The 23,003-nt window shown below is 34.9% G+C and overlaps 2 protein-coding genes across 13 annotated transcripts in view; one reads left to right on the forward strand and one right to left on the reverse strand.

Moving 5' to 3' along the window:
* Positions 1–23,003, forward strand: part of LOC110259421 (uncharacterized) — a 574,595-nt gene that overhangs the window by 221,797 nt on the left and 329,795 nt on the right. The window lies entirely within an intron of this gene.
* Positions 17,677–23,003, reverse strand: part of LOC110259422 (endogenous retrovirus group K member 9 Gag polyprotein) — a 789,250-nt gene continuing 783,923 nt past the window's right edge. The window contains exon 10 of the transcript XR_014838262.1: positions 17,677–21,262. The gene's annotated coding sequence lies outside the window, so the exon portion shown is untranslated. The remainder of the gene's footprint in view (positions 21,263–23,003) is intronic.

Raw genomic sequence — 23,003 nt, forward strand, 5'->3', positions numbered from 1 at the left:
AAGTGGGTCCAATTTGTGTCACATTTATTTATATTTGTTTATGATTTTTTGCCCATGTTAGTTTAAATTAGCCAATTGGCAAAATTATTAGCTAGCCACATTTTAGAGTGAGAGACTTTCTTCCTGTAATGTCTGTTTGGCTGAAAGATTGGTTGGTATCAGATTACAAAGAGTCTCAAATAGGGTATAATATGTTTGGACTTTATAATCTACCAGAAGGAGTTTTTGTTTGTTTGTTTGTTTTGCTTTTTAGGGCTGCACCCGAGGCATGTGGAAGTTCCCAGGCTAGGAGTCTAATCAGAGCTACAGCACTGGCCTACACCACACCCATAGCAACACAGGATCTGAGTCCCCGGCGTCTGCAACCTACACCACACCCCACAGCAACAACGGATCCTTAACCCACTGAATGAAGCCAAGCGTCGAAGCTACGTCCTTATGGATCCTAGTCAGGTTTGTTAACTGCTGAGCCATGAAGGGAATTCCCCAGGAGGAGTTTTTATATAATAGTAGTTCTATATGGGATCCACACCCAAGGTTTGTGATCCTACGGGTCTGAAATGAGGTCTGAGCATTGGTATTAAAACAAAAACAAAAACAAAAAACTCGTCACATATTTTGATGAGGGCTCCAGAAAAAAATGATTCAAATGAAGAGATTTTATTGAAGGGACAACTTGCAAAAGTGTGAGCAAGATTAATGCAACACACCCAGTGTTAAGGAGAAGGTGGCCAGAAATTAGTAACATCTGGAATCCATTTGGCCTTCTGGCCAGAACTGTCATCACAGAGGGACAGAACTACTGCTAGAGATGTGATTTCCAACCTGAAAAAGACTTGTGAAACAATACGCTCTGATCTCTCTCCTTCTGTCTACCTGTCTCCTGCCAATGCCTCCCAGTGGCCAAATCCAGTGCCCTGGGGAATGCAGGTGGTGCAATGTGTGGGGTTATCCCACTGGGGCACAGAACAGGGGAGAGGTTAAGGGGAAAATAATGATAAAACAGATGACTCTTCTGTACAGCCAAGTTTGAGAAAGTCTGCTAGAAGGTCTCCAAGTTATCAGACAAGCAAGTGGCATGATGAAAATGATGTTCCCTAAGGAAACTTAATTTGGCAACAATGTATAGAATGTCTTTAAATAGAAAGATGTTATAGGCAAAGTCAAGTATAGCAAAAAGTTGTAGGTGTAAGGATGAGCTTTCAGGATTCCAGACTAAATCAATGGAATTTGCAGAGTGTGGAAAGAAAAACTTACAGATTTTTGTAAATTTCTATGTAGATAAAAAGCTGAATGAAGAAGAATTTGGAGTCAAATATGACTTGGATAAATTTTAGTCCAGAAAAATAGGAGAGAGATGCTAACAGTAATAAAATAAGGGCAAGAGTAGAAGCTGTTTCTGTAGGGAAGAAGAATTCAGTTTTGGCCAAGTTAACAGAATATGTGAGTTGATGTGTCCACTGTCATTTGGTGATAGGGAACTGGAATATGTGGTTTAAATATAAAATATATAGTAAATGTGTCTCCAGTTTTAAAATATTTGCAGTTATTGAAACACCTGGATCTCAGTTATTATCCATATTATACATTGTGCTTATTTATCAGGCAGGAAAAATCCCAGAGCCATGTTAAAACATTTCTTAACTAGGGAAAACATGGGGGCCTTTCCTAATCATTATCATACCTAGTTTACTGGACTGAATGAGTTACATGTCCATCAATAGGTTTCAAGACAATTTTATTCTTGAATTTGATACTGATATATATGCAGGTTTCTAAAAAAAAAAACCTCAAATACCAATAAATTTTCCTCTTTCAGAGTATGGTAAGTATACATTCTATTTTTGTTCTTTTGTTTTTAGGCCAGCAAAGGATGATTCTATATTAAAATATTAAGAACTTGATCAAAATTATGAGACATAAATGATGTACACTTATTTCACACTGAGTCCCTGCCATCAGATAAAGGATTACAAGCAATGATGCTCATTGTAAACATTCTTAAATTACTTGGAAAAATACTCTACACCAAGGAAGAAAGAGTTTTTATCACTCAGGCTCTGGGATGTTTTGTCTTATAATTCTTCTGCTATAATGTCATTTGGTGACCATTTAATAAGGGTGCTTGTTCTGACAAAGAAGTAACATTTTCAAAAGATACTTTCTCAATATGGTACTTTATATTTCTCTTCTTTTTTCACTATGTCACTTATATTGCAGAAACAAAGGTGGAAAACTAAATTTTAAAATTCTAACTTTAGTAAAATTCTGGATTTTACGTAAATCACTCAACACCATTCCAGTATAGAATAATGGAATGAAAATGATGGGGAAACTAAAGGAATTCCTTTCAAATAAATATTATTAAGTGGCATAAGAGTATTTTCTTTGTGCTGATAAGTATATTTATTTGAAATTGATAGATAAGTTTCCATAGGCAAGTCTCTTTAAAGAGTTACCAACAAGTACTTCTTTCTTCCACTATGAAAGTAGTCATATACTTTCTCAGTAAAACCAGTGATAAATCCCCCAGATGTATTAACTCATAATGCTTTTTAAGTAGTATAATTTACTTTGCATGCTTTGCTCAATTATATTTAACTACAGTTTCTTTGTTATACTTAAAGTCAACATTAAGCTCTTAAGGCACACACTTCCACTCAAGCTTTGCAGAAATGCCAAATACATTAGGGTTTAAATTCATAGGATCTAAGTCAAACTCTACTGGGTCCATCATTTGTTATTTAAAGAATAATACTGGCATTTGTAACCTATATATAATGTTGGAATCATGGTAATCAACTCTGAAATGTCCTGAGTTGAAGATCAGCAGTATTTTTGGAGGGTATTCTGAGTTTTTTGTTAACTCTGAAGGCTCCGTGAATTAAGGGAAAAATAATCTACATTTCATTAATTCTCATTCCTCTGTCAACCTCATTACTTTGAGACTTTGCTCTCAGTTTCACACTTTGTCCTATGCTCAGATAAAGCTGAGTTCTAAAGAAATGTACATTTTTTTTTTGTTCTACCCACTCTTCAAGGGGTAGATTATAAATAAAATCAGGCAGTGTGATTTTTCTGCTGCCCACTTCTAAAGGTTTCCACAGACTCTTGGAATGAAACACTTTAAGGCACAGTGTTTATTCTTGCTTCATGATATTTATATTTGCATGATGCTATAAATATGAATTCAAATGCATTTTTAAACAAGCTGATGAATAATACCGCCCAAGCCTTTACATTTTAGTTTTTAGAAGTAAGATGTCATAGTCTAAGGTGTAAAATCCAAATGTAGTTAGTAGGAGGCAAGAAGTGAAAATGAACGAGGATTTTTTTTTTTTTTTTTGTATAATGGAAAGTCCAAATGACCAAGTCCCTGACCAGTTGTGTCCCTGTTTGTAGATTTTACTCCATGTTGAGTGTTTTTGACACATGCACATTTAGTAGATCATCAGTCATAGGCTGGTTACCCTATGAGTTATCAGTGTAGCTAAAAGTCCTAAATCAGTCTCAAATTCCTGATAGAATGTGGTTCTGATGGTCCATCTTCCACATACTCAATTCCTATTTGCTGACCTTGGACTTAGTGAAAGTTTGGGAATTCAGGGTGAGGGAAGGTGGGAACAAGACCAATTCATGAGGTTCATTGTTATTTTCTAGCCCTGATAACTGTTTTGCTATGATCTATCTGCACAACCTCCATCCCCCTGCCCCCAACCCTGCCCAGTTCCTTTGCAAAACATATTTCTTCTATAATTTGTGTTTGAGATAGTTGCATGTGTATGGAGACTACTGGTTGTATTACACTGGGGGTGAAAACTTTGTTGTCATTATCACTAATATGAGTCTGGATACAGGATAAGCTTTTATAACAGAGAGACAAAAAGTATCGTGCCTTAAAGAAGGTAGATGTATATTTCTTTCTCTCATATAATATTGCAGAAGAAAATGCTCAGGGTGGAAAGCCTCCTTATGGTAGTCCAGAATCCATATTACGTTCTTGGTCATGTGGCTTCTATCTCTGGATCCTAGAAATTTTCCTATTCTTGCCCTTTTCCAACCAATGGGAAGAGAAAAAGATGTGACCAAGACAAATTATTCTTAAGGAAAAGACCTGACAGCTATATATATATCTTCTCCTATCCCACTGGAAACAACTTAGTTATGAGGTGCAAGTAGCTGGAAAGAAGACTAGGCAATGGAGAATGTAAATGCATAACTGTTCAGGGAGGGCCTATAACAAAAGGAAAGAACAGTGGGATGAGTGATATGAGAAACTGGCAACCTCTATTACGATAGCCATATCCTGATCAACTCTAAATTCAGCTAAGTTAATGTATACAACACAATTGTGTGATATAATTTATACTATAAGATACTCTTAGGTAAAATAACTTAATAAAAAATCAGGTGAAATTCTATTGAAAAAAATACTGCCCTTTCGTATTTGCATCAGGAATAATTTTTTTTTTAGGTACACAACCTCAGAGAACTAAAATATGTATGCAGTAGTCAAAATTTATCAAGTGTATCAGCCATATATGTATAATCTCTACTCAACATGTATCCTCAATTTATAGTTTTATGGATGAAGAAAAGTTTTGTTTATTATTTGCATATCTTCTGTGGAATTTCTAGAAAAATTTCACAACATTTTAATATCTCAATGTTCTATTATCATAATACTTATCTAATTATTATATATATATTTTGCCTTTTTTTTTGGCTTTTTAGGGCCGCACCCGCAGCATATGGAGGTTCCCAGGCTAGGGGTCTAATCGAAGCTACAGCTGCCAGCCTATGCTACAGCTACAGCAACATGGGATCCGAGCTGTGTCTTCGACCTACACCGCAGCTCACTGCAATGCCAGATCCTTAACCCACTGAGCAAGGCCAGGGATAGAACCCACATCCTCATGGATACTAGTTGGATTCATTTCCACTGCACCACAAAGGGAACTCCAATGTCTTAAGGAGTTCCCTGGTGGCTCAGTGGGTTAAGGATCTGGTGTTGTCACTGCTTTAGTTCTGGTTACTGCTGTGGTGTGGGTTCCATCTTTGACCTGGGAACTTCTATGTACTGCAGGTTTATTATGTCTTTAATAAAGCTTTCCACTGTTATAGGGCCATATAATACAATTTGTCACTGGTTGGTTTTTCTGTCAGTAGAAACTCTTTACTGTGTTTAAGAATGACAGGTAAATGAGAAGTTCCTCAAGGTAACAGCCAGTGGAGTATTAGTGGAAATTATACATTTAGCTAGAATCAAGTAGAGTAAGTAATTCATGGCACTTCTTCTTCCCAGCTGTTCACTGATGAGGGCAAGGGGAATGTGGTATCAAAGGAATAAATGGATGAAGAGATAGCTTTAAAGAAAAAAGTCATGATTTTAAGCAATGTCTTAGAGTCCAATCTCCCAAGGAAGAAACTGGCCTATAATCCTCTCTTCCTCCAGCTTTCCCTCAATTGCTAATGTATTAGGCCTTGGTGCCCAGCTTACTTCACTTCCTCAGGTCTGTTTACTGCTCTTCTCCCAATGTCATCAGTCTATTCCAAGTCTAAATTATTGCAAAGAGATCCTTAGCTAAATTTTCTGCTGCTCATCACACACATCTGTACCATACTCGTACTCTTGCCATAGCACAGTCTCCCAATGCATGTCTATTCATATCATCCCCCAACACCCTCTGAAAGCTCTCCATAATTTTCTGGGTAAAATAAAATGTCCTTAGCAGAAATGACCCTTCATAATCTGGCTTTTGCTATCTGTTTGTTCTTACTAGCAGCAGCTTCTAAATATGTCCCCTCCAACAAAGTAAAATGATTAATCATTCCATAACTATATCTTATAGTTTCACAGCTCTAAGCCCTGAAAACCATCTTTACCTTGTCCACCTGGCTTTTTTCAACTTCATCCTCAAGACTCAGTTTAGATTTCATTTTTAAAAAGACTTCTTCCTGGGAGTTCCCGTTGTGGCGCAGGGGAACTGAATCAAACGGCATCACTCCATATTATATTCTATGCCATATATCAGTCTGCTCTAGTCTGTGATCCTTGAGAGCATAAGCTCTTCCTTGTACCTCAAACCTTTTTTTTAATTGATTTTTTATTACTCAATGAATTTATTACATTTATAGCTGTACAATGATCTTCACAATCCACTTTTATAGGATTTCCATCCCATACCCCCTCAAACCTTTATAAAAGGTAATAGGCACTCTTTGAGGGCTTGTTCAAAATAATTAGCAAATATAGTAAAGACAGAAAAGTGTGGTGATATTTTTAAGTCTTGCAAGTATTTTTTGACAAACCTATGAAATACTTTGAACTAGTGGTATCAAAGAGATATATTAGAGAGTTCAAAGTCCCAGGAACTCCAGATAAGATGTATATTCACTTTACAAACCAAGTACCATATTTACCTATTTGAATAATTTCTTATTTTGTATGAAAATGAAAAAGTATAGGAAGAAGAAAGTTTTTATATTACTCTGTATTTTAAGATGGTGAAGATGTTGAATGAGATTGAAACAAAAATGATTCTTTTAGTACAAATTCCTAGAAGGCATTGTAACTTGAGTTTTTGATCATGTTACAGGCTGTCAGTGAATCAATTAAGTATCAATGAAAGTGAATGTAAGAGCTTCCTTCACCCTCAGCGTTTGCATTTGAGAAAAAGCCACATTGGCAACATATTATCTAATCACAAAAATTAGACATCTTGATCAGAGTTCTTTTACAAGGAAATTATTACATATTTTCTACTTAGAAAAACCATTTCTAAACACTGAACGCCTATTTGGAATAATATTTAATATGCTGTTTTGGAACCACTCTGCAAAATAATTTATACACACTCCAGACATTCACTCTAATAAGATTTGGCCAATTTGAACTATTTTTACCTCTGAGGATTTGTTGGTAACCTTTTCACTCTCTAATTCTGCCTAGAGTAAAATGTGTTATTAGGTGAACCAAGATTATTACCAGGTCATCTAAATAAGAACCATAGAATCAATTGGTTTGAATGGAATTTCGCTTTTAATTATTTCTTCAGTTCTGGTTATTTGGTAAAACAACTACTTTGTTTTGTTACTAGGATTTACTTAAATTGTCAGCTGATTTGATGTTACCTAGATAGGGATGAAGCTCATTCTCCTGGAAGCATTCTAATAAAATTGATGAGCAGCTTTATTTTCGTTGTTATTACTGCTCTTTTCCTTAAGAAACAAATATTGAACAGATACTAGTTGTAGAGAGTCCTTTCCCCTAAAGAGAATTTCTATGGATTAGAAGAATCTTAAGAAGTCAGTAGTTTTAAATTATATTGCTCTTAATTCCTGTTTTTTTTTTTTAAGATATAGAATTCCTAAAATAACATTGTATGCAAAAAAAAAAAAAAAAAAAAAAAAAAAAGAAAAAAAACCTTCTATTTGGTAGGCTAAGGAAACTCATGGGTTGAATCAGTTCTTTCCCCTAAATTCTTTATAAACTTCCTCTCCATACCACTTTCAATTTGAAATAAACATTTACAATAGGTATTGAAATGGTTCTTTGATATTCTTGAAAACAACCTCCCACCTATTTTCCTCTTCCTCTTCTACTTCCTCCTTTATTAGGTCTTCTGTTTTCAAATAACTGATTCAAACATGAGAATTAATTCAAACACTTTACTGGGTCTTCATTTTCTCAAAATGAAGGCCACATTCTATATGGAGTTAAAACTACTAATCTAGAAAAATATTGGTTTATGTATGAAATGACACTTGCTTTTATTCTTAGAAACAGTGTAGATTCAGGCTTATGGATATATGAAAGAAAAGAAAAGTAGTTTTTATCGGAAGACTTTTGTATCACCATGCTTTGTATGTTTCAGAATCACGTGTGCCAAAATCACATTGGTCACATTCATTTAGTTTTCTTGTTTTAGATCTTAAAGTATAGCCAGATTATTTCTTCTTTATTTTAACATATAATGCAGTAGAGTATTTTGTTCATTTCAGTTGATTACAAAGTCAAAATTATTAAATATATATTTCTCCTTTCCTTTCCATATACTTCCCATTCATAATTGATGTATCTAACATGATGTAACACTAATAAAGTCGATGCATTATTTAAATTTAAGACATTTGCCTATGAGCAAGACGCTGTTATGTGAATATATTTTATCAGTAATAAATGCCTCTTATTAGTGTTAGTCTTAACATTTGAAAGCCCTATGGGTGAATGTGCCTCCTCAAACTTCACTCTTATACAGACCTTTTCATATAGTTCTTTTGTTATTTGTTAATCCAACAATTAAGTGAAAACATTAAAAAAAAAAACAATTGTAAGTCATATTTCCTAGAATTTATACAGTGCAGAAAGGCACATTTAAGCAACTCCAGATCATAGGTATTTGCTCCCTCCTTTGCTGATACCGGATTTCCAACCTCTGTAAGAGTTTTACCCAGTTCTGTGGAGGAATATCTCCTAAGAGCTACAAACTACTCTGTCACGTTCTTCTCTGCTGCTGTCACTCTCCCATAGACTGTGCTTCCCATGAAGTCTTGATGGGAATTGTTTGATGTTAATTGTTTGGTGTATAGCATTCCAGATAATTTAAATTGTATAAACTATAAGCAGTACATAAAAATAGACAAAGACATATACATATATATATACACACACACACGAATATGGATACATACATGTATTTTGTTTGCTTGTTTATTTTAAAACACATTCATAACTTATTGATATAGACTAGATCATATATGTACTTATGTATGTACTTAGCTGTTTTTTTTTTTTTGTTTTATTTGCTAATATTTGCCATTGCATAGTGTTTGGGAAATGGCTGTATCATAGCTTGTTTATCCAGGCTGTCATTGATAGCTATCTAGTTGTTCCTAGTTTTGTTTTGTTTTTTTTTTCTTGTTGTGATTGCTTTTGTTATAAACAGTGCTCTAAGGAACATCTTTGTACATATACTGTTCTGCTTTGAGAGATGTAAACTATTAAAAGTGAGATAACTGAGTTAGATGTATCTTCAATTTAAATTGTGATAGATATTGCTAAACTTCTTAGTGAAATAAGAGTTTGTATTCCTACATTCCCACAAAGTAAAACTTTCTTTCCACATAAACACACACACACACGTGCACACACCCACATACACACATCAGTGTATCTCACTACTACTAAAGTGATTATCTTGACCATAATTCATAGTGAACAAAGACACCTATATTTGTTGCCCCATGGAGACTTTTATTATGTTTAATTTTTCTACATGTAGAAAAATGTTAATTCATCTTTTAAAAGCCATTACAACATTTAGCTCATCATTATATAACAGCTTAACTTTTGTCATATTCTGGTTTACCTAAAAGAGAAATATTCATCTCCCTACACTTCCAAACTGTAGAGACTGAAGTTATGTGTTCTCTTTTGACACTATTTCTTCAGGCAATTAGGCCTCTGAGGCGGAGGTGAAGAGAAGGTCAGTGGAATTTTCCTTCATATGTGTCTGTTTATCATTGGAGCAAGCTAAGTTCCTGTTATGTAGAGAGCTTGAATAATTCTCAATTTTGCTACGGTTCTGAACTGAGGCTGTTATGAATTGTTCAGTGCAAAGGTTACAGTAACAACCAACTTAATGGGCTTGTGGTTCTCTCATCATTCATAGTACTTTTCAAAACGTACACAAATCCTTTTCCATTCCTAAAGATGAGCACCCTAATTACAGCATGCCGTTTGACCTTACTCTTGAGTTTCAGATTCCAAAAACATATGGACCCTTTAAATGGAACCAGCAAGCAGTGAAAGAACAAACTCTGTACTAGTCCTTTTTCTAATAGGAAAAGAGAAGATTCTTATAACCATCAGAAATTTTCCCATTAATCACTTTATTATCTATATCTGCCCATGGGGTTTTTCTGCATGTGTACTCTGAAGGTGTTTACACTCATCTTCCTGGTAAAAGGTAATAGCACAGTTTCTACTTCTCAGTGACTCTAAGGCAAAGGAACCAGAAAATCTAGGAGACTGCAGCTAACCCCCCCCACACATATATGCACACTCACATACACCTGCACAAAATTATTTAGGATAATGAGACTCTAGTGTTCAGGGTATCTTCTGGAGGATAATTCTCACTTCCACTTCCTGATATAAAAGGAATTTACTCTGTCAGTCAGTGCTATATGACTACTGAAAACAGTGTTGTACTCTGAATGATTTCAGACATTCTTCTGTCATACTTATGACTTTTGCCTTATCAAAAATATAACTTGTACAGTTACCCAATATTTTTCTTTAAATCAACTTGCCTTTTATACTTAAGTGCATTTGTTTATAAGAAAATATATATAACACCTCTAAATGAAAAACTAGAATCTCTGAAATAAAGAGGAGAAAAATAATACTACCAAAAAAATTACATTTAATTCTAGGAAGCTGCTATTGTCTACCAAAGTTTGTGAGCCTTAACTATTTTCTCTTTTTATGAAAAAGATGAAAGAGCTATGAATCACATTTTTTCATCTTCCTATACCATTACAAATCACTTCTTTGATCATCAATGGTAAACACATTCTGGGAAACACTCAATTGTGTTTGTCCGCATGAAACTGATAGGCCTCAAATGAGGTACATGTTGTTTCATTTACTAATGTATGAAAGAATTATAATTACAATTCAGGTGTTATCTTTATGAAGCAAAATGATTTAATCAGGCTATCATTAAAACAAAATTCTTACTGTATTTACTATCTTTTTGCACATGAAAATAATGAATTTATTTGTCAAATAATTATACCCATATAGAGTAAAATATGGAAATTTGCTTGTGTTGGCATTTGTAATTACTATACCAATATATATTTAGACCATATTTTCATCTTATCAGCTCTTCCTCTCCTAAGAAGTCCATAAATGTCAGTGGAGTGTAAATGGAAAACATCCAAATTTGAGTTTTTATCACCACTCAGAAATATCATGGCCCTCACATAGGTAACATAGGTAAGAGAAATTTCAGCATTTATTATTTCCAATTTCCTTCTAGAAGTTTCCCTACTTACTTTTTTTGTCCAGATGCCATGCTATCCACATTTAAAAACCTAGATTAAGGAATGAGAAATCCTTGCTGTGCTAAAGATTTGAAAGTGGAGAGTTATGATGAGAGCTATTTTCTTCTTCATTCCCAAGCAACACCCCCAACCCCAGATTGTTTTCAAAGGGAGAGCCCTGTATTGTTCTTTAAAAGTCAATTACTGACATCAGGTATTCCACTGAGCAAAAAAGCCACTATGTATTTTGGGTTTGTCACTGATTATCTAATCTTAAAAATACTTTAAAAAAAATCTGTTTTTTTCACTTAGCAAAATAGTCAGAATCCACATATAAAAAGAATCACAGCAGTCAAATAAGTTATATAGATTCATTGACTCAAATTTCAATGGAATTGTTATTTCTATAATAGGAAACCACTAGAAATTTAAATTTGGATCTTCATAATCTTACATAAATGATCAACCTACTCTATTCCATTCTTATTCATCCTTTTTTTTTTCCTTCATTTCTATAAGACTGAAACCTTTTAGGAATCCTCAGTATTCCTGGCAGGTGAAACAACAGAATATCTATCCATGTATCCTCATACCAGAATTATTAAAAACTACATTCATCAACTAATTGATTAGAGATGGGCAATATCTTAGTTGGTTCTTGATATATTCTTTCAAAAAATGCAAAAATGATTCTTCACCCAACTCTTTACACACTGTGGATCACCATTTATCATTATTTTGTTCCATTTACTTGATTAAGGAAACGCATTTCCAGTATCTCATAATTGCAGTAATGGTTGTAAAGATAGTTTGGTACTGGTGTCCTGAAATTACACCTTAACTCAACTTTCTTTCCTCCTACTCTCCCTGCCCTCAGGATTCTTTCCTCCCTCTCGCAGCCTTTCTCTCTCTTCCTGTTTCCTTCCTTTAGAATATGTTCATTGAATGCTTGCTAAGTATAAGGTGCTGTTGTACACAGTTTTGGGAACTAATGGTAGGAGATGGTGGCTAATGATAAATGTTCTTCTTGAGTTGAAACATCTGGAGTTGAAGCAGAGCTCCATCATTTAGTAGCTGTGGTACTCAAAGAGAGTGGAGTGACGTTTTTACTGTACACCTAATTTCTGAGTGTTTGTATACTGACATGAAAAGTGACTTCTGACAGTTGTTGAGTAGGCTAAATAAGGACATTCAGGCAAGTCATCTCGCACATGGCCACAGCCTGAGTACTATTCAGCAGTCAGTAAATGGGAGCTATTTTGCTAGTTATCATTATTACGGAGTTCCTTCCCTCAATAAGTACCAAGTCAGAGAAGTTAGACAATAATGCGATTTCATTATGACGGGCTAAACCTCACAGTTGGAAGAAGTGGGGGCACATTAAAAAATACAATGAAGACAGCCTTGAGAGGCACAATGATGTTTTCCTGGGAGGTGACATCTAAGTGGAATCCAATCTTTCAAGATTGTTTGGAGGGTACTGCTCCAGGCAGGAGATGGTGAGGCGACAGGAGTGGGGCTGGACAGCATGCCCCAGCCTGATGTGAAGCAGCTATACCTTCCTAAGAGCCGACTACCATCCAGGTTGGCTGAGTCTGGAGTACAAAGTGAGGAGATATATCTTAAACAGGTGTTCAAAGACAGATTAGGTAAGGCCTTACATGTTTTTGCTAAGGAGTCTGAGGATTGCTGAAAAAGTTTAGGTAGGGGAGATACATGCCAGATATTTTTCCCTTCCAAAAAAAAAAAATCATTCCTGCTGCAGTTTGGATAATAGCTTGTGGTGGGGAAAGAAGCAAAATGGAAGGCAGAGAAAAATAAAACAACATCAAGAGGTACTGAAAGGCTAGAATAGAGGAGTTGGTGATTGATTGGATGGAAAAAAGAGCAGTTATCCATTTTCCTGGCTTGGGTAAATACACAGGAAGAAGATCAAATTGGGGGGGGATGATGATTTTTTAAAATTATTGTTATACTTGTGTTCCTTCAAAATATAGAGAATTCTAGAAAAAATGTAGTGAATCTCTGTGGTCTCAGCACCTAAAACTTAACACTGCTATTCTATGAAGCTCTCATCAAATTTCTCTAAAATAAAAGAAATAGAACATCACAGATAAAGTTCAGTCCCCTCTGTTCTTATCCCCAGTGTTTTTCTTCTCCTTGTTCAAAGGACATCACAGTCAAAGATTTGGTGAATATCTCTCCATTCAGTGTTTTCATATGTGTAGCATATATATATACCACATGCATGCATACATTCACATAGTTTGTATATACAAGTTGTAGTATTACTATAATATTACTTTAAAATAATTTAAAATTTATGCTGCCAGTGTTACACTATAACTTGCTTTTTTCATTTATCTTTTTTTTTTGAGATTTACACATAGTTTTAGATATGTCTAAGGCATTCATTCTAGTACTCTGTTGCATTCTGGTATATGAATAAAGATTTCTATACTTTTACTTTACAACTATTTGAATATTAAACATTTTTTATATTTTCTTACAAGTAACCATTAAAATGCTTAACATATTTAATGATGCCCAAGAGTATTGCTAACCTTTTCCCAAATTATATAAGGATTGTAGTTGATCATTATCATCATCTTTTTCCCTTTCCTTCTGTTACTGTTGACTGGCATTTTCGCTGAATCTTGTTTTGAAGTCACACAGTTCATTATTATTGTTGGCTATTGTCAGGTTTTACTTGTATTTACAAATGTGTTCACCAGTTTCTTTGCTCAATATTATTTCTTAGACTTATTTTTACCTTCAGGGTTCATCTTGTCTTGATGAAGTATTTCCTCTATTAATTTTTATTTGATTCATTTGCCTATACAGGGCTTTTGTTTTTTTGTTTTTTTACATTTTTAACATCTCTGTAATTAGGATGCACTTTACAATTGAGGACATATCATAATTTTATTAACAGCATTTTTCTTTTCTTGGTGCATCCTACAATTGATGACCTCTTAAATTCAGTGAAATATGGCAGTTCATTTAGTGAGAATCTGTGTGCAGAATAATGCTTATACTTTGTATGCCTAAAAGTATCATTATTTCACCTTCACTCATTAATTCTGATCATGGAAGTTTAATTTGACAATCATTTTCCCCTAGCACTTTGAAAACACTATTCCATTTGTTTCTGGTGTCTATTGATGCTGTCAGTTAGTTTAATTGTCATTTCTTTGTAAGTAATTTATTCTTTCTCATAGCTTTTAAGATTGTTAAGACATATATGAATCTGATTTCTCCATAAGTCTTCTTTATTTCTGAATTCTGGAGACCGTCCTGAGAAAGTGACAGATAAAATTTGAATATTTTAAAAGTGCAGCATTTCTGAAGATGATTATATCAGAGGTGTGGCTCTGGTAATGGATGACTGAACTGCTAGGTAATGAAAGGATTTCAATTTGAGGAGGTTAACAAAAAAGAAAAATGGTGTATTGGTTCCCATGTCCAGATGCTCCCAGAAATTATCCAGATTGTGACAGGAGTTGTGATAAAGACAAATGCAGAGATAAAGAGGTTGAAATACTCAGTGCATGAAAAGTCTTAGAAGATGGTAAAATCAGAGAGAATGTGTGGAAAGACAAAAAGGTGATATAACTTTCTGATATGAGCCTCTAAGATTTGGGTTTTCTCCTGTGTGTAAAGGTGTAATAGTCTCAGGAGGCATGAAAAGGACTGAAACAGTTCGACCCATTCACTGAGCTAAATATTGTCCACAGAGATTCCTTAGGCAAGACATTTACCAAGATTTTCTTCTTCTTTTTTTTTTCCAATTAAAAAAAATTATTTTACCAAGATTTTTTTAATCCCAAATCTAACACTTTTCTGTTTCTACAAAATGAAAGCTTCAACAGAGACAAATTGAAGCATCTACTAAACAATTCCTGATATTTTTCTATGTTCTTAATTTAGCTTTAAAACTGGTATGATTACAGTGGTTATTTTTAGTTGGAAAGGTAGTATTGGAATAAAGAACTCAAAATATTTCACATTTCATAAAATTTGCATTTATTTTTATGAAATGCATATTTTTCTGTTACTGTTTGGCTTAGGTTGTCCCACTTTAAGGAAATATCACTTAAATGATCTACTTTGAGGTGGTTATCCATGTAGAATTCTTCAGTTTAACTGCTATTTTATATACTGCTTTTTGTGCATTTGCTTTGGTAACAAGGATCTGTATGCATTTTCTAGTAGGTATATTCGTTATCTTATTGGTGACATAAATTCTGTGAAGCATCATTTTCTAGAATAAATCACTTCACCTGCTTTGCCACTCTTTTGGAGCATGTAGTCCAATTCCTTGACAATCTCAACATGAACCTCACATGGGTCCCCTTACTCTGCACCTGGTCACTCAATTGATTCTCAGGTTCCAGAGCATCTACAAATTCTAGTTGCATCCCAAGTATTATAAGTGATACATGCAGCAGGCTTGCGCTTTACGTATATTCTTAAACTAACTCCAACTTATTCCCTGAATTAATATTAAACTAAGAGTTTTTTAAAAAGAGATGTTCAGTATCCATCCAAACTCTCAGGTTTCCTTTGTTTCATAGATCATTCTTCCTTCTTTGTTAACAGTTATATTCAATCCTAAAGGCACAGTGCTTTGATTTTTGTCCTTTATAATCACATCTTCCCTTGAACAGTGCGTTCTATACAAATTTGTCATCTTCTACCTACTGTCAGTTAAAAAGATTTCTGCACTTAATTTTCCATTGTAGTCATGTATCCTATATGTCCCTTTGCTAGCACTATCAACCTTCTTTCTTTACATATATTGGATAAATAGTCATGTTTCAAGTCAAAAATAAGCGCAAATAAAGCAAATGCAATGTAAATTTGAGAAAAGTTGATGGAGAGACCACATGACCCCCATAAAAGCCAGTGTCACTTGTTAGAATTGGTTGGAGTTGGGTGTATTTATTCTGGATCATAGTTTAGAAATTTGAGGATTTTTATAGTTTTAGATGGAAGCGTCTCCAAAACAAAACTGGATACAAAGACATATATTTCAGCCTGTTAGTTTTGACCATATAGTGCAGTGAGATGGTGCAAGGAAGGTGTATGTCAAATATATTTCTCCTGATGACTTGCTGATATTGTGTTACAAGCATTAGTGATGTGTGTGTGTATGTACTTGTCTGCTAGTAATTATCATTAACTATAAAAATTTTTATATATGGTTGCTCAGAATTACAAGGATCATGCATTTATGTTGTATAACATTTGAAAATGTAAAACCCTAGCAAACAGAAATAGAGTCCTAATATCCTGGGGTAAATACTGTTAAAATATCAGTGTATAAATTTGGCAATAGGAATGGCCTTCTCAAACTATTTTCCACTATTTTATTCCTCTTAGTCTTGGATATTTTCTCCCATTATTAACTTTTTCTCTAAAACATATTTTATAACATAATTTTTATACTGTATATGATGGATCATGTGTTTTTCCCTATCAAGATGTTCTGGTACCACTCAGTACAGTTGAAGACTCCAAGTAGGATAGGTTTCCATGTCTAGTTTCCCTTTATATAATTCCCATAATACTAACACAAATTATTAAATTTTGTTCAATCATGTTTTCATGATTATGATACTTTTATTCTTACCTGACAGTATCCAGCCACATATTTAGGGTTTATGTGTTCCCTTCAAGAGCACTTTGGGAACCTAGACATCAGCCTTGCTTGCCCAGTGTAGCCCCCTACTAATAACTGGTTTTTTCCTCTGGGGCTAACCATTTGCCAAGTTATGCCTTTCCAAGAGCTGGACAGCCATCTGGGTCTCTTTGAATTCAAGCCTCTTCTTTCCTCCCCTTCTTCTTTCATAGGTGTCATACTTGCATTACATTCTGAAGGTCTTCCCTGCCTTCCTGCTTACTCTTCCCCCTACCTTTCATAGGCATTTCCCCCCCATAAATCACTGGCACTCACTCTCCTGTCTTCATATCTGGTTTCAGAGGACCCGAATTGATAGTTTTATGTACCTACTTAGCTGTTCATAATTACAGTAGTCTATTTGTTGAGGTGTATGGTCAATGCTATTTAATGCATTGAATTTATTTTTTTGCATTCAATCAAAAACTACTGCATACGTTAAGAAAATATTAAGAATACACTAGCATGATCCAAAGAATGAAAAAAATTAGCATTATCAATAAAGCCTACCCCAAGTGAGAAATTCTCTTTAATGCTAAAAAAGAAAAAAAATATTCAAACAGATGTTCCTTGTATTGGAACTTAAAAACTATCAACATCAGGCTACAGGATAATGAACAGGAAATATAATCCAGACCTGGAGGGCTTAGTGTTAAGAATTCTCTGCTCAACCCCCAGTTGCCAAACTCTGAGAAGAGATGTTAGGAAATCCCATTCACTGTATTCTGAAAATACTAACAATTCCAAAGGTTTTGTGGTCGAGGAACTCCCACTTCCTGTTGACAATTTAAGGAGGCTGCAAGGGTTTGGCAGCTTAAAATGAGTTCTGCATGTAGCCAAATTACTACCATCATAGATTTTTGGGAAGGTAGAAATATACTTCAAATACCTCCCCATTAAGATAGATTTTTAAACAACATAAAGCCCATCAAGAATAGTTTTATTTATAAAAAAAGTTTATTTTATTGATCACATTCAAAACAGAGAGTTTCTGTATACACTAAGAAGTGAGAAGCAGCAGAAACATATGAACTCTTCAAAATAACTCTTAGTTCAAAGGAAAGGATAAAGGATATTAAAGCAGAGACAGTACTTCAGAAATCTGTTTTCAAACCAGCAAGCACATTGACTAGAAAACAAAAGGTAGGCTAGTTACCACATGAGATTTCCCTTTCTATTTTATCTGAGCCCAGATAGACTCTGTCAATTACCTGCCACATTTAAGTCACTGTTGCTTAGCTATTGACCCCTATTTCTACAGAAACTAAGGGTAAGTTCATAACTGAATCAACCTTGATTCCTGTTATCCTGTTATGTCCTTGTCCCTTCATTGTTCAAATGTCCTTCCTAACTCTACCACCTCCTCTAAGAATTATCCCATAAACTGGTTTAGGAAAGTCTGGGTTGCATACTCTCCAACTGTGTCTCCAGGGACTATGCACAATTAATATGTTCCAAAGATGTATTATGTATCTGCCTCCAGAAACAGGGATATCCCTAATGGCAGGAATCTGTGTTCCACTCATTACTGGTCTCCACTGCCTCGCCTAGTTCCCGGTTGGCACTTGATAAATGTTTGTTGCAATTAGAGTCACCAAATAGTCACTTGAACAAGATGATCCAGATATCATGATCCAGATGATCCAGATATCTTTTTAGAAAATTTATTTCCAATAAATAAATAAAGTCTGTTTAAGTAAACTGTATTACAGTTCTGTTTTGAGATTCTCCTTCCCATGGTAGGTCTGCCTTTTGACCTTCTATATTACTGTAAGAGTGGGAAGCTTACTGGTATATCAATCAAGATGTCGTGTGAGTATGTGACCATAAGTTAAATGGCAGATGACTATGTGAGCGGCACATACTTACATCAAATAAATGCAGAGTAATAGATTTTAAAATAAGTTTTGAAAAGAGTGATTCAATATCTACTCTTCACGTTTCTTAAAATCTCAGATGGTCTTATCTTTTTTCATCCTGAAGTTTCTTGAGGAAAAATACAATCATACTTCAAATTAGAAGATACACGACCTTATAGAAGGAATCAGCTTAAAAAAAAAATAAGTGGTTACAATCAATGAAGTCCCCAGTGTAGACCCAGCAGCCCTTAGATATCTGTAAAAGGAACTTCAGGTTTTTGTCCTGTGGTGCTTTAAATGTTTCAAGTGGAAAAGCCATGAGAAAGCTCCTCTTTTAATGATTATATTAAAATTTTATAACTGTCATCATGGAATAAAATTCCTTCCTTTAATTATAGTTTTCAAGTAGTTCAGGAGTTCTCACTGTGTCTCAGAGGGTTATGAACCCAACTAGTATTCATGAGGATATAGTTTTGATCCCTGGCCCTGCTCAGTGGATTAAGGATCCAGCATTGCTGTGAGGTGTGGTGTATGTCGCAGACACAGCTTGGATCCTGCATAGCTGTGGCTATGGCTTAGGCCAGCAGCTGTAGCTCCAATTTGACCACTAGCCTGGGAACTTCCATATGCCATGGGTGTGGCCCTAAAAAAAATTAAAAAACGAAAAGAAAAATGATAATAATAAAAGTTCGTACCTAAGTATGTTCACTCTCTTGATAGAGTAACATTTTTTGCTGTCACAAATCCATTTAAGTAGACATCCTGTTTTAAATACTCAAATTTACTGAATTAAAAAATTTGTGTCAAATTATTACACGAAAATAATAGTATTAATAATAACAATTATGCTCCACATATTTTCTGAGTATTTCTAATTTATAAGATATATATATGCTTAATAATTTATATTTTATAATCCTCATGACACATCTATGAGGTAAATATTATCTCTATTTTAGGGTTGGAAAAGTGAGACTCAGACATTGAAAAGACTTGAACATCCAACAGGTGGTAAATAACTAAATTGAGATTTAAATCCAGAATTTTGGAAATCCAAATCTCTCAGCCCCTTCCTAATAACTTGTGGTGTTATGTGGAATATGTGGAATGTGGACAGAGGAGTTTGAATTGGGATCACTAAGAACTGAACCTCTGGTATGTAGGTACCTCAAAGTACCTCTCACTGCTCAAAGATGAATTTTTGAAAAATAAAATCAACTTAATCTACATTTACTGTAATATGTAAAATGAAATGAAGATTATCACTGATAAACTGCGCTCATTACTTTTTTGTTGAGTAAATTTTTATCATCTATTTGATAGTGTTGTTGAAACCACATGTAGCAACCCTGGAACTGTAATATGAAAACTTTTCATCACAAAATAAAAATCAAGAGAGTGCAAAATACATACTCCAGTGGATAGAAGGTCTTTTAGGAGAATGGGTTTAAAAAAAAAAAAAAAAGACTCCAAAACAAAAAAAGCCCATGTTACACACAATGGCTTATATATTTAAAAATTTTTTAATTATTAATTAGTTAAGCAATGTAGGACTTGATTTCAGCTTTAATTCAGCCTGGAAGTAGTTTTTGTTTTTGTTTTTGTTTTTTGTTTTTTGTTTTTTGTTTTTCCTGCCTGGTTATCATACAGTCTTCATCACTATTATTTAGCTGGAACCAGAAATGGCTGAGCAAGTCTCAAAGGGTTTATCTATAGCACATAGAGAGGAAAACATGATTTCCCACCACAGAAAGCAGCAACAAGCACAGTGCACAGTGTTTAGATAGAAGAAAAAGCTCTTCAGCAATATACTTAATACAAATTATGTATTGAAAGTAACCTTTGAACAGTTGCAAAAGCAGATACTGAACATGTTCTGTAACTAGAGTATGCACTCTGCGACAAGGCAAATCTGCCACTGCTGGCCTGGGACAGAAGCTGTGTGCAGCACACAGAAGAGAATGAGCCCAACCCACACTCCTGTATCTTTACAGTTTCCCATTCCATGATCAGAAACAAAAGCAGCTTGCCAGTTATTGCTGGAGATGGGTGTCTAGACTCAATGGGTTTCCTTCACTCTGAAAATTCATGTTGTGAATTTGATGCCCAGAGAGACTTGGGAGACATCTTCATAACTGAAGGGACCTATCACATATATGCAATAAAAGCTTAAAGAAATAACATAAGGCATTATTAAGTCACACATTTCTTATATGTAAAAAGTTCTGTGCTTTCTTGTTGTTGGTTTGTTTTAGAGACTTCAGCCGAATGAGAAGAAATTGAGCTGAATGCGTTTACATAGCATGAGACTCTATTTAAGGAGAGAGGAGAGGCAAACATGAAACTGAAATTTTCATAACAAAGAAAAAGATAAAAGAAAATAGTTACCCTTTGTTTAGTCTCTGTTAGAGAACAAATACTCATAATTAAACTGTAACTGGAATCAAAATGTAGTTTGGGATAAACAACCTAAATGGCCTCCAAGATAAATTACAGTACTCATTTCTCTATTGTTGGTTTGTTCTTTCCAGTTTCACCAGGAAGCAGGACTGTGGGGATTCTGTACTTGTGTGTCACCACGAAGCAGGTTCTCTTCATGCCAGCAAGCCTAGCAACTTGTTTGAGTCTGGCCACTTGCTCACCATCTGGAACTGCTTCATATTCTCTTTACAAAAAGAAAGAGAGAGAGAGAAGGGGGTGAGGAGGGGAAGGGAGAGAAGGAGAAGGGAGAGAAGGAAGGAAAAGAGAAAGGGAGGAAGAGAAGGAAAGAGGAAGGAGGAGAGAGGAAATCAAAGAAAGAAGAAATCAAAGGAAGAGAGAGAAAAAGTATGAATAACATTACTGGGTTATTTTCTTATCTTTTCTGTGTGCGTTGACAACCCAGGCATCCGTGCCACCTGGAGGCAGCCTACTAGCAGCAATTTTTCTGAAATTGGGTTCAGATTTATCCCCTGGAAATATGTAAGTTCTGGATCCCATGTCATTACTCTTGATTGCCAACAGAAAGATGTAATCTTATTTTTTAAACATTTAATTTGCAGTCTTTTCACATTTTCACCTATATTTCTCTATTTGTTGTGATCTTTATGAAACTATGTTTGATCTGTGAGGTTAATTGACTAAGTGGATTTTTTTCTAAAGAACAGACAGTTTACATGGTATGTGCTTTGGCTCATCCTTGGCCATGGGTAGAGGAGAAAAGTGGCAGGTAGGATGGGGAAAAGGGTACAGCGCACTGATAGTCTTGGAGAGATAAGCTTCATTCTAATCAGGACATGCCTTTCACCTAAATGTTTGTCCGTTGTAGTCATTTCTTAGGACAAAGCAAAATGAGGAAAGTGATATAAAAGGCCCTTCAGTTAAAACTCATCTGTTTAAAATTTGTGAGAAAACATGTATGTTCACGACTTTATGAAAGTCATAAGTTTTAGTACTTGTTCATCATTTTGATTTGCAACTAGCTTTGGATAATTTCATATAGAAAAATCCTATAGATGTTACTATTCTTATAGCCTAGAGAAATCTTCAGGTATAATGGTTGAAAATATTGACCTTAATGCATCAGACCAATTTTGTGATTATTTCACAGAAAAAGGAGAGAATTTCTTCCTTCCTTAGCTCCCTTAGTAGGGGTCAGTAATTAAGGCCCCCATGCCAAGCAAGATACAGAAACTTATTTTCATTGGTATGCGTGCTAGTAGCTTTCTCTTGAGAGAATAAGCACCAGCTGCATTTTGCAACATGTGAGAATGTGTGGGAGGAATAACCACTTCCCCACTTATCTTCTACCTAGTCTCAATATCACTGTGCCCCACCTGACTCCTCAGAAAGCACAGGTGCTACCAGCTAGGCACACCACTTGTTTAAAGGATGGTCAGCCCCAGCTGGGCCCAGAGTCCAGTACTTGGTCTATACTCAGAGTATAGGAGGAGATTATAAAGTGGGAAAAGCAAAACCAGTATCTGTTGAGCACCTTATACCTATGAGACAGTCTTTATAATCTTCAGAGAGGTTAAATAACCTTCCTGTAATGATAGTCATAACTGTTTGATCTGATGACATCTGACTCCAAGGCCTATCATAATTTCACTCTATTTGGTTCTGTATCTTCCTAAGAAGACAGTTCCTATTCTTTAGAAGAAATCTCTCAAACTGTTGCCACTCAAGAACCGCTGTTCTAAAGGTTATTTACTTGCCATAAAGAAAGTATTCTGTGACAAACTGTTTGGAGATTTAGGTGTTAAAAATCACCCTCTCCCCACACAGGATTTCTTGGAGCTTTTAATATATTGATGTGCACTGTGAATCTTCTAATGAGAGACCGGAATTTCTATGCTTTTAAAATTTATATCCTCACATGGCACATCTGTTAATATGTCGTTGAATCAGTATTCCACAGAACAACA

Source organism: Sus scrofa, chromosome 2, assembly GCF_054392235.1.
Source record: "Sus scrofa isolate SSC_HxYL_T2T_F1_AM1 chromosome 2, Sscrofa_HxYL_maternal_Yorkshire_Landrace_v2.0, whole genome shotgun sequence".
Lineage (NCBI taxonomy): Eukaryota > Metazoa > Chordata > Mammalia > Artiodactyla > Suidae > Sus > Sus scrofa.